The sequence below is a fragment of the Callospermophilus lateralis genome, unplaced genomic scaffold (assembly GCF_048772815.1).
Source record: "Callospermophilus lateralis isolate mCalLat2 unplaced genomic scaffold, mCalLat2.hap1 Scaffold_3399, whole genome shotgun sequence".
Classification (NCBI taxonomy): domain Eukaryota; kingdom Metazoa; phylum Chordata; class Mammalia; order Rodentia; family Sciuridae; genus Callospermophilus; species Callospermophilus lateralis.
Genome location: NW_027513922.1, coordinates 84,903 through 93,711, shown reverse-complemented (window position 1 = coordinate 93,711; position 8,809 = coordinate 84,903). Strand labels below are relative to the sequence as shown.

Sequence of the window (8,809 nt, the reverse complement as noted above, 5' to 3'; positions counted from 1 at the left end):
AAGGGATGACTGGGCTCAGTTCTTTCAGTTTTCAGAGAAATCCAAAATCATATCTTTTTATCATACACCATTTAATCTAAGAATGATATTTAAATAATAAATGTAAGCCATAATATATAAAAATGATAAACATGAGAACATTTAACATAAAAATGACATTTGATAATGGAAGAGTAGCTTAGAGAATTTTTTAGGGCACTAGGCACATTTATAAGGTAAATACATTGGCAATATTTGTGGGACAGTATTTGTGTGTGTGCATATATGTGTGTACATGTTGTTACTTTTTTTAATAGAGACCACATCTGTTATAGTGAATAATAGATGAGAGGCAGTAATTCAAGAGGGCACCAGAAAGCATTTTTATCATAAAATGACAGAATGGGTAAGCACATTCACTACCCATGCTTTTGGTTAACTGTTTTTTCTGATCTCTATTCTCTCATCCACATCAGCCTACAGCTTCAGACTGGGCTTTGCCTTCAGATTTGATGCTGGTTAGGATTTTTCTTTATAATGTAATAGGTGGTCCTTAATTTACCTGAGGAACTTGAACAAGTCTTTGATTTCAGCTTCATCCCAATGCCCATGAGTGTGTTCTTCAAAAACTGCAGGTGAATCAGGTAGAAAGGGCAGAGGCATAAGATGTAAACCAGCAGAAGAGCAAAGACTATGGCTCCCACAGCACTAATGGACAGCAGACCTCCCAAGGCTGAGAATGCAAAAACCAGTGTGACCCCCACATAGCTGTAGGGAGTACAGGCCTTTAGTTTCTTCTGTAACATGGGCCATGGTGCAAAAATCTGGATGGTTAAATGTAACCATGATGAAGGCACACAGGCACTGGGGAAGATGTGAAGTCAGGCAGACAGAAGTAAGGATGGCCATGTTCAAGGAGAGTGTGTAGGTACAATGGTGGCATTAGCCCCATAGTCAAAAAAGATGAGGTGGCTCAACAGCATGAAGACTGACATGGCATAGAGGGTGTCAGTGTTAACGGATTCTGTCAGGGTCTTCAGCAATGGTGAAAAACCATCATTGAAATTAATGAAGACAAGGGTACTCTCAGATCAATCCACAGGGTCTGCCCTCTTTTTCTGCCCTTCACCTCCATGAATGAGATGGACCGAAGCATAAGCCATCAATGAAGATACTAGGCCAGTTCCAAAAAGCCAGTGGGGGGTCAGAAGCCCCTCATCCACAAAAACACAAATGCAGCACATGACCACAAAAACACACATGCAGCACAGCTGTTTTATCACCACACTGGACTCCAATCCCACAGCCCAATTTGATATTTTCAGGCACGGATGTTTTTCCAGAGCTCTTCCAGCAACTGGTCCATGCAGGTATCAGGGAAAGGGCTGCCACTCATACAAGACCACCTGCCACATGGCTTCCTTGGTGCTAGTTACAGGTTGAGCATACTTATCCTATCCCTTAAATTCAGGCCAATTCAATCTCCCTCAAAAAAGTCCACGTGGTGCTTGCTCTTTATGAAATTCTGAAATAAGACTTCTCTGGAAATTCCATGCTGTTATCTACCAACATTTCCTTATTTTCAACCCAGGTTAGGTTCACTAGAGATTAATTCTCTGAGGCAGGGCAACACAGCCAAATTGCTGCCTGGGAGTTCCTAGAAATACCTTAGTGGGACATTTTTGTACCGTTTCCATAAATTGTCTTCAGGGTAATTTCAAAACTAACAAACAAACAACAACAACAAAAAACAATAAAATCAATGAAAACATTTAAGTTTTCTAAAGGAATTGGATGCCTGCTAGGATCTAAATTTTAAAGAGTGCATGTTCAAGTTCCCATTGATGTTCCCAAACACTCACACCTTTTGATATTGGCCAGTGTGAACAGGAAAGGAGTCCCAAGGACACCCAGAATCTCCTTAGCTCTTTGACAATTCTAATGCCGACTTTGTTTTATAATCACTTTGATCTTTCCAGCCACAAAGCTGGAAATCCAAGTTACCACTAATCCACTGAAGTTAAATTTTCATTCAAATATCTGTTACTCAATGTAATTCGTGTGTATCTCACTTCTATATGTAATTTGACTCCGTTATTTAATATTCTCTCACTGTGCTCTGCTTTTTTCTTAAATTTTACTCTACGTTTTTTTCCCCACTGTTATCATGTAAGAGCAAAATAGCTACAGGGAAGAATGAAATCACAGGTGTCTTGTAATCAAGGACTATGATTTACTTTTATTGAAATTCACAGTGGGTTTGGATACCATGCTTATTATATCTGATATCTTGCTCACATAATATTTTTAACATTTTATTTTATTTTTTTGACAGGAAAAGCTTTTTTGTGAGAATTAATTTGGGACAATTTTTCTGCTGCAGTGAATAGATTTGATAGTAAATTTGATGAATTTTGTTCCATGTTTGCTCAAATGTTTCAAAGAATAGAATCCATTAAAATTTCTCCCTGTAAAATGTCTTATTTCTGCCAAAAGTATGAATTTCAAGGCACTGTATTTTTTTTTCCTTTATTTTATGAGTTGTGTCCTTTAGGGATCTCTTACATTCAGCAATTTCAATCCTTATTTGTTGGTTCATATAACAAAATGTAGTCTAATAGAGCAAACTTGAAAATCTTAAAGTGAAAACAAAAAGCAACATCTCATGATAATGTCAGTGAAGATATTTTTCCTTTAATTATGCAAAGCCCCAAATGTAATTAAAATACAATTCAGAAAATATGTATATCTATCTGTAATTATTTTGATAACAAACTCTCCTTTATATGTTTCTCTAGACAATTAGGTTATAAGGAGCAGTTACCATCTCCTGAAAAAAAAAAAAATATATATATATATATATATTTGTGTGTGTGTGTGTGTATGATTCAGTTCCCCAGGACCTGGAAATGAGCCTTATTACACGAATAAACCTGGAAGCTGGAGTGTCACTACTTGGCTTTGTCTCCAAATTCCACCTTACTGCATTCAACTATCTGATGGTATCTTTATTACATTTAAATATAAAATATTTAAATAATATATATTTAAATAAAATATATTAAATATATTTTTATATTTACATCCACCAATCCTTTTAAATAAAGAGGATTAGAAGATGAATGAACAAATACATCATTAGGGTACCAAATTGTTGGGTAGTAAAAATGATTCTGGCTATTATCTAGACTGTCTATCTCAAGTTCACCAGATATCCTGAGGAAATTGTTCTTTCCTCCTCCAGTGAGAGTTGCAGAAGGATTAAGGGAACTAAGGTGGGCAGACATTCTTCTGTAAAGGCTCAGATAATAAATATTTTATGATTTGTAGCTACAACTATTCCTTGTTTCATCACTTTTTTTAATGTGGAAAATATTCTTCGCTTGGAGTTTTAAAAAAGCAAGCCTTAGTAGGCTGGAGAGGATGCTCAGAGGCACAGTGCTTGCTTAGCATGCCCAGGGCCCTAGCTTTGATCCCCAGCACCATCAACAATAAAAACATAACAAACAAAAACAAAAACAAGAACATGCCTTGGCCTCCTCTGTCTGGAAGACATTATTTTGTGAAACTCTAAGAACAGGTACATTAGAGGGCTGTGTACTCCTCCTTCAAGGCTGCCTCGCTCTGTAATGTCATTACATTAGGTTTTCTTCATTGTGACCAAAATACTTGACAAAAATAACTTAGAGGAGGGAAAGTTCATTTTGGCTTAGGATTTCAGAGGTTCAGGCCACTTTCAGCTGATGCTATTGAGGAAGAAATGCTGCTCATCTCAAGGCATCTGGGAAGCACAGAGGGAAAAGAATGTAGAAAAGACACATCCTTCCAGGGCAGGTTCTCAGTAACTCACATCCTCCAGTCAGGCTCCTCCAACTTTCAGCTACCACCTAGCCAGTCCTAGGTAGTAGCTGAGTAGTCTGGTTTCCTGTCCTCATCTTTTTTGTGGGACTCCAATAGACACACTGCTCCAATTCCCAGGGCCTAGCTCCTCTCTGAAACACCCACTAAGCAGGATTCAGCAAACCATGGCCATGAAACATGCTGATTTTGAGAGTTGCAGGAACCTGATTCAGATTCTGGCTTTGTGACATCCTAGTAATGTTGCTTCATTTGAATTAAAGGGCTGATGTTCAATTTCCTCCTCAGTAAAAGGGAAACACTAGAACCAGTGCTATTTAAATGAAGTGAAATGAGATTATATTGGAGAAAATGTTTTTCTCTTTTTCAGAGACCAGAGCTCTGTATTAACTCAGACACTGCAGTTTCCTTACCTCCCCTCTGGGCAGCTGCCCACTACAGGAGCCACAGGAAGTGCTGACATCTTGTAAAAGCCAGTGCTGCATTATGTCTACAGCTGTCATTATCTGAGAATATTTATCAAGGCATAGCTATTTGTTAAGGCACCTATTCAAAATGTCAGAGCATGACACTGAAGAAATCTATCTACCATAGGGTATTCTAGAAGCTATATACTTACCTGCCCTGGGAACCCTCTTCCCCAAGATAAATGTAGAAAATCTATGTTTGATCATATAAACATAATAAGGAAACATGCAAATAGTATTCAACATTTTATGTCAAGAGACTATGTATGTATTTGCAAGAGATAATATTGTACTGTTATATCTGTGTCAGATGAACTGAAAGTTATATTTAATCTCAAAATTGAGTCTTTAGTGTAGCTTTATCCTTTATTAGGTTATTTCTCTTAAAGTATGTTCATCAAGTCTTACAAAGAAGGACATGTGCTATGCAGCTCAGTGAAATAGCACTTAGGTGGAAAACACTAATTCTATGTAACATTAATTTCCCTTGCTATTGCAAAACATTTAGTTTCTGACCTTGATTATTATTTTCCAAGCCTACAAAAAATATTTTTATGCTGAAATGCCTGGCAGCTAGTCTATAATTGTACTACTAATAATTGTTAATGATTTTATAAAATATTACATCCTTTATTACCCAAGACACCATATATTCTGCAGGTCTTTCCAGGTAGATGACATCTCTATGTGCAAAATTCCTTATCATGTCTCTTTAATTCTATTACTAGACAACCAATTTGAAAATATTTTATTTATTGAGACCTCAGCATTGTGCTAAGTCCAGAATGTTTAAATCTTACTTTGCATTTGATCATGTTATAAGAATTCTTCAATATTATATATAAGTGCTATGGTTCTATGAAACATTTGGTTTTGGGTATAACTTTATCATTTTTCATTTTTTAAAATTATTTTACAGGTGATTCAGATGTGCATCTGGTATTGAGAACTCTTGTGTTTGGCCTTGTGGAGAAACTAAAGGACAAATGAAAGAGTATAATTAGGAGTAGCCTAATAAGTGCTTAGTCTTGTGATGAGTTACTAATTTATGTTGTAATTTAACCTTCATTATTATTCTATAAAGGATTCTATTTTTCTCTTAGTATAAAAATTATATTCTGAAAATAAGATAGCTTCCGAGATGAAGTCAGACTTCCCACCACAAGGCCTGTGTCCCTTCTTTTAGATAAAGAAGCCCACTGTCTATTTGAGGAGACAAAGAAAACAATGACCTCCAAGACTCCTATGGGTGGGCCCTAGCCATATTGTGGGGTGCTCAAAGTCCTTGTTGTACCACTGGCTCCAATCAGCTGCATTTACATAAAGGCAAATAACTTGCATATTCAAGTCCACACAGGGTTTAAACTGATCATGCCTCATTTAGTCTCATAAAAGTTAAGAAAAACTCATTCTCAAAGTAAGGTTTAAAATGTATTTTTCCTCCCCAAAACTGGGTATGTCAATGTTTGTGGCAGTATAATTTATAATAGCCAAGTTATAGAAACAACAACCTAGGTGTCCATCAACAGATGAATGCATAAAGAAAATGTGGTATATGTACACAATGAAGTTTTACTCAATATAAAAGACAAATGGAATTATGCCATTTACTGGTAAATGGGAGGCACTAGAGAACATCATGGTAAGTAAAATAAGTGAGAACAGCTGTATTAATATCAAAATAAAACATTTAAAGTTAATAAAGGGTAATTCATAAAGATGACATACCAATCCTAAATTCTTTTAGAGTGTCAAAGAACATAAAGAAAAATTGATGGTACTTAAAGAAGAAATGGGCAAATGTAAAAATACAATTTAAGATTTCAATTCCTGTATGAATAAGTGACAGACAGAACAAGCAGGTAGATAATTGGAAGGACATAGAAGATATTATGAATGCATTCAATCAAGTTGATCACATTAACATTTTTAGAAAACTCTACCCAAACATAAAAGAATATACATTCTCTTCAAGTATGCACAAAATCAGCATTTACAGACCAAATTCTGTGTCATTAAGTAATATTTAATGAAGTCAAGTTATTCAAGTGATTTAAAGAATGTTATCTGGCCATATTGGAATTTAAATAGATATAATAGCAGAAGGAGATGGGAAGAAGCCAAAAGTATTTCAAAATTAAAACCAACCAAACAAACAAACAAAAAGCCTTCTAAATGACTCATACATAAAGAAAAACCCAGGGCTGGAGATTTGGCTCAAGGGGTAGCATGCTCGCCTGGCATGCGTGCAGCCTGGGTTCGATCCTCAGCACCACATACAAACAAAGATGTTGTGTCTGCCAGATACTAAAAAATAAATATTAAAAAAAAATTCTCTCTCTCTCTCTCTCTAAAAAAAAAAAAAAAAAACAAGAAGAAATTAGAATTAATTATTAAATAGTTAAAATTATGATATAATAAAACATTTTGAATGCCATTAAAATATTACTAAGTGTCATTAAAACATTATTAGCATATGTTTATAATAGTTAATACTTTTTCAAGAAATGAAGTTCTCAAACCTATCATCTTGACTTTCACCCCAAAAATCAGAGCAATGAGGCAAGAGAAAGTTGTACAAAGTAAGTACATACAATCAGATCTGTGACATTTTAAAAATTTAAAAAGAAGGTAGAAAAATAAAGAAAAAAACATTAGAGAAGAAGTCACCGAACTAGAGTACAGAAACAAAGAAGATAAAATCAATGATAATCATTACCAAAAAATCAAAATATTTTCTAAGTTTCAGGCCAGATTGACCCCCCAAAAGAAGACACAAAGTACCAATATACAGGATAAAACACTGACTTTACCACAATTTCCAATGGTAGTAAATCATAAAAGAAAAATGTGATGAATAATTTTACTTTAATAAATGTAATAACTTAGAACAAATTTATTTAAAAATATCAAGTTCTAAAGCTCACTCATGAAGAGGTAAGTAATCTGAACATTGCTGTTTCTTTAAAAAAATGAATTTGCAAATAAAACCCATTCCAGAGGGAAAGCTGTAGGTACAGATGATTCCTCTAGTGAACTCTATCAAACACTTAATGAAAAGACAGCATCAATGCTGCAAATATTGCTCTGGAAAACTGAAATGCAGAAAAATACTTCCCAATTCTTATGAGACTAGAATCATTCCACTACCAAAATAAGATGGATACTACAACAAAAGAAAAGATCAACATTTCTTATGAACACATAAAAATTTCTAAACAATATTATAGCAAGTTAAATATAATACAACATGAGGATAATATAAAAAGATCAAGTGGGTTTTTTTTTACAAGAATGCAAATTTGGCTTAACATTAATGAATCAGTATAAATCACCATTTTAACAATCAAAGCAAGAACATGCAACTTTAGAGCATCTCTATAGATGCTGCAAAATTATTTGCCAAAATCTAACATTCCTTCCTATTAAAAATGTTGATCCAAGTAGAAGTTTTTCAACCTGATGTTAAACAATTTTTATAAAGCTACAGCCAATATCAACTTAATGTTTAAATACTGGCCTGTCTATTAATATAAGAAAAAAGAAAAGGAATTCTGTGCTAACCACATCTACTGGGCATTTTACAGAAGATTCCAGTTTCTAGTCACTGCAATAAGGCAAATGGAATTTTTTAAACAGAAAAGCTTTGTCTGTGTATTTTGTTATAGATAACATCTTTATGCCTGTTGTAATCTCATGGATTCTACAAATTAGCTTCTAAGTGAATTTAGCAACATTGCAGGATAAAAGATCAACATACTAATTTATTTCTACATACTAGCAACAAAAGAGTAAATAGTGAAAATTTTTAAATGCAACTAAAATAGCATCAAAATATGAAATATTCAACCAAACAACAGATGTGAAAAATTACAATTTGAAAACTACAAAAAGTTGATAAGAGAAGTTAGGGAATAAAATAGGTGAAATTATATACCATGCTAATATACCATGCTTATAGTTTGCAAGTGTCAGTATTATAAATATGTTGATTCTTGCATAACATCTCAATAGATTCAGTGTTTGTCAAATAAAATTCAGCAGACTCTCCTATAGAAGTTAACAAATTAATTCACAAATTTAAATATAAATGAAAAGGACCCAGAATAGCTAAAAATTACTAAAATAAAAGATAAAATAGAAATAACCATCTGATTTAACAATCACTAATATGCCATTATGTAAAAAGGTGAGTGTGTAACCGATGTGATTCTGCAATATGTATTTGGGGTAAAAATGGGAGTTCATAATCCAATTGAGTCAAATGTACAAAAGATGATTTATCATGAGCTTTGTAATGTTTTGAACAACCAATAAAAAAATACACACAAAAAAAATAAAATAAAATTCAAGATTCAGAAATTCAAAAAAAAGATTTGTTATAAGTTTATAATAATCAAAATAATGTAGAATTGGTATAAAAATAGAAAACTATTTATATTACAAAGTACATAGGGAATGATACAACACAAACACAAACTAAATTTTTAATATCATCTTCCTTA

The 8,809-nt window shown here is 33.7% G+C and overlaps 1 pseudogene; it reads right to left on the bottom strand.

The window, feature by feature from the left end:
• Positions 1-541: 541 nt before the first annotated feature.
• LOC143640579 (phosphatidylinositol N-acetylglucosaminyltransferase subunit C-like) lies at positions 542-4,340 on the bottom strand (annotated as a pseudogene).
• Between the last annotated feature and the right edge of the window lie 4,469 nt (positions 4,341-8,809).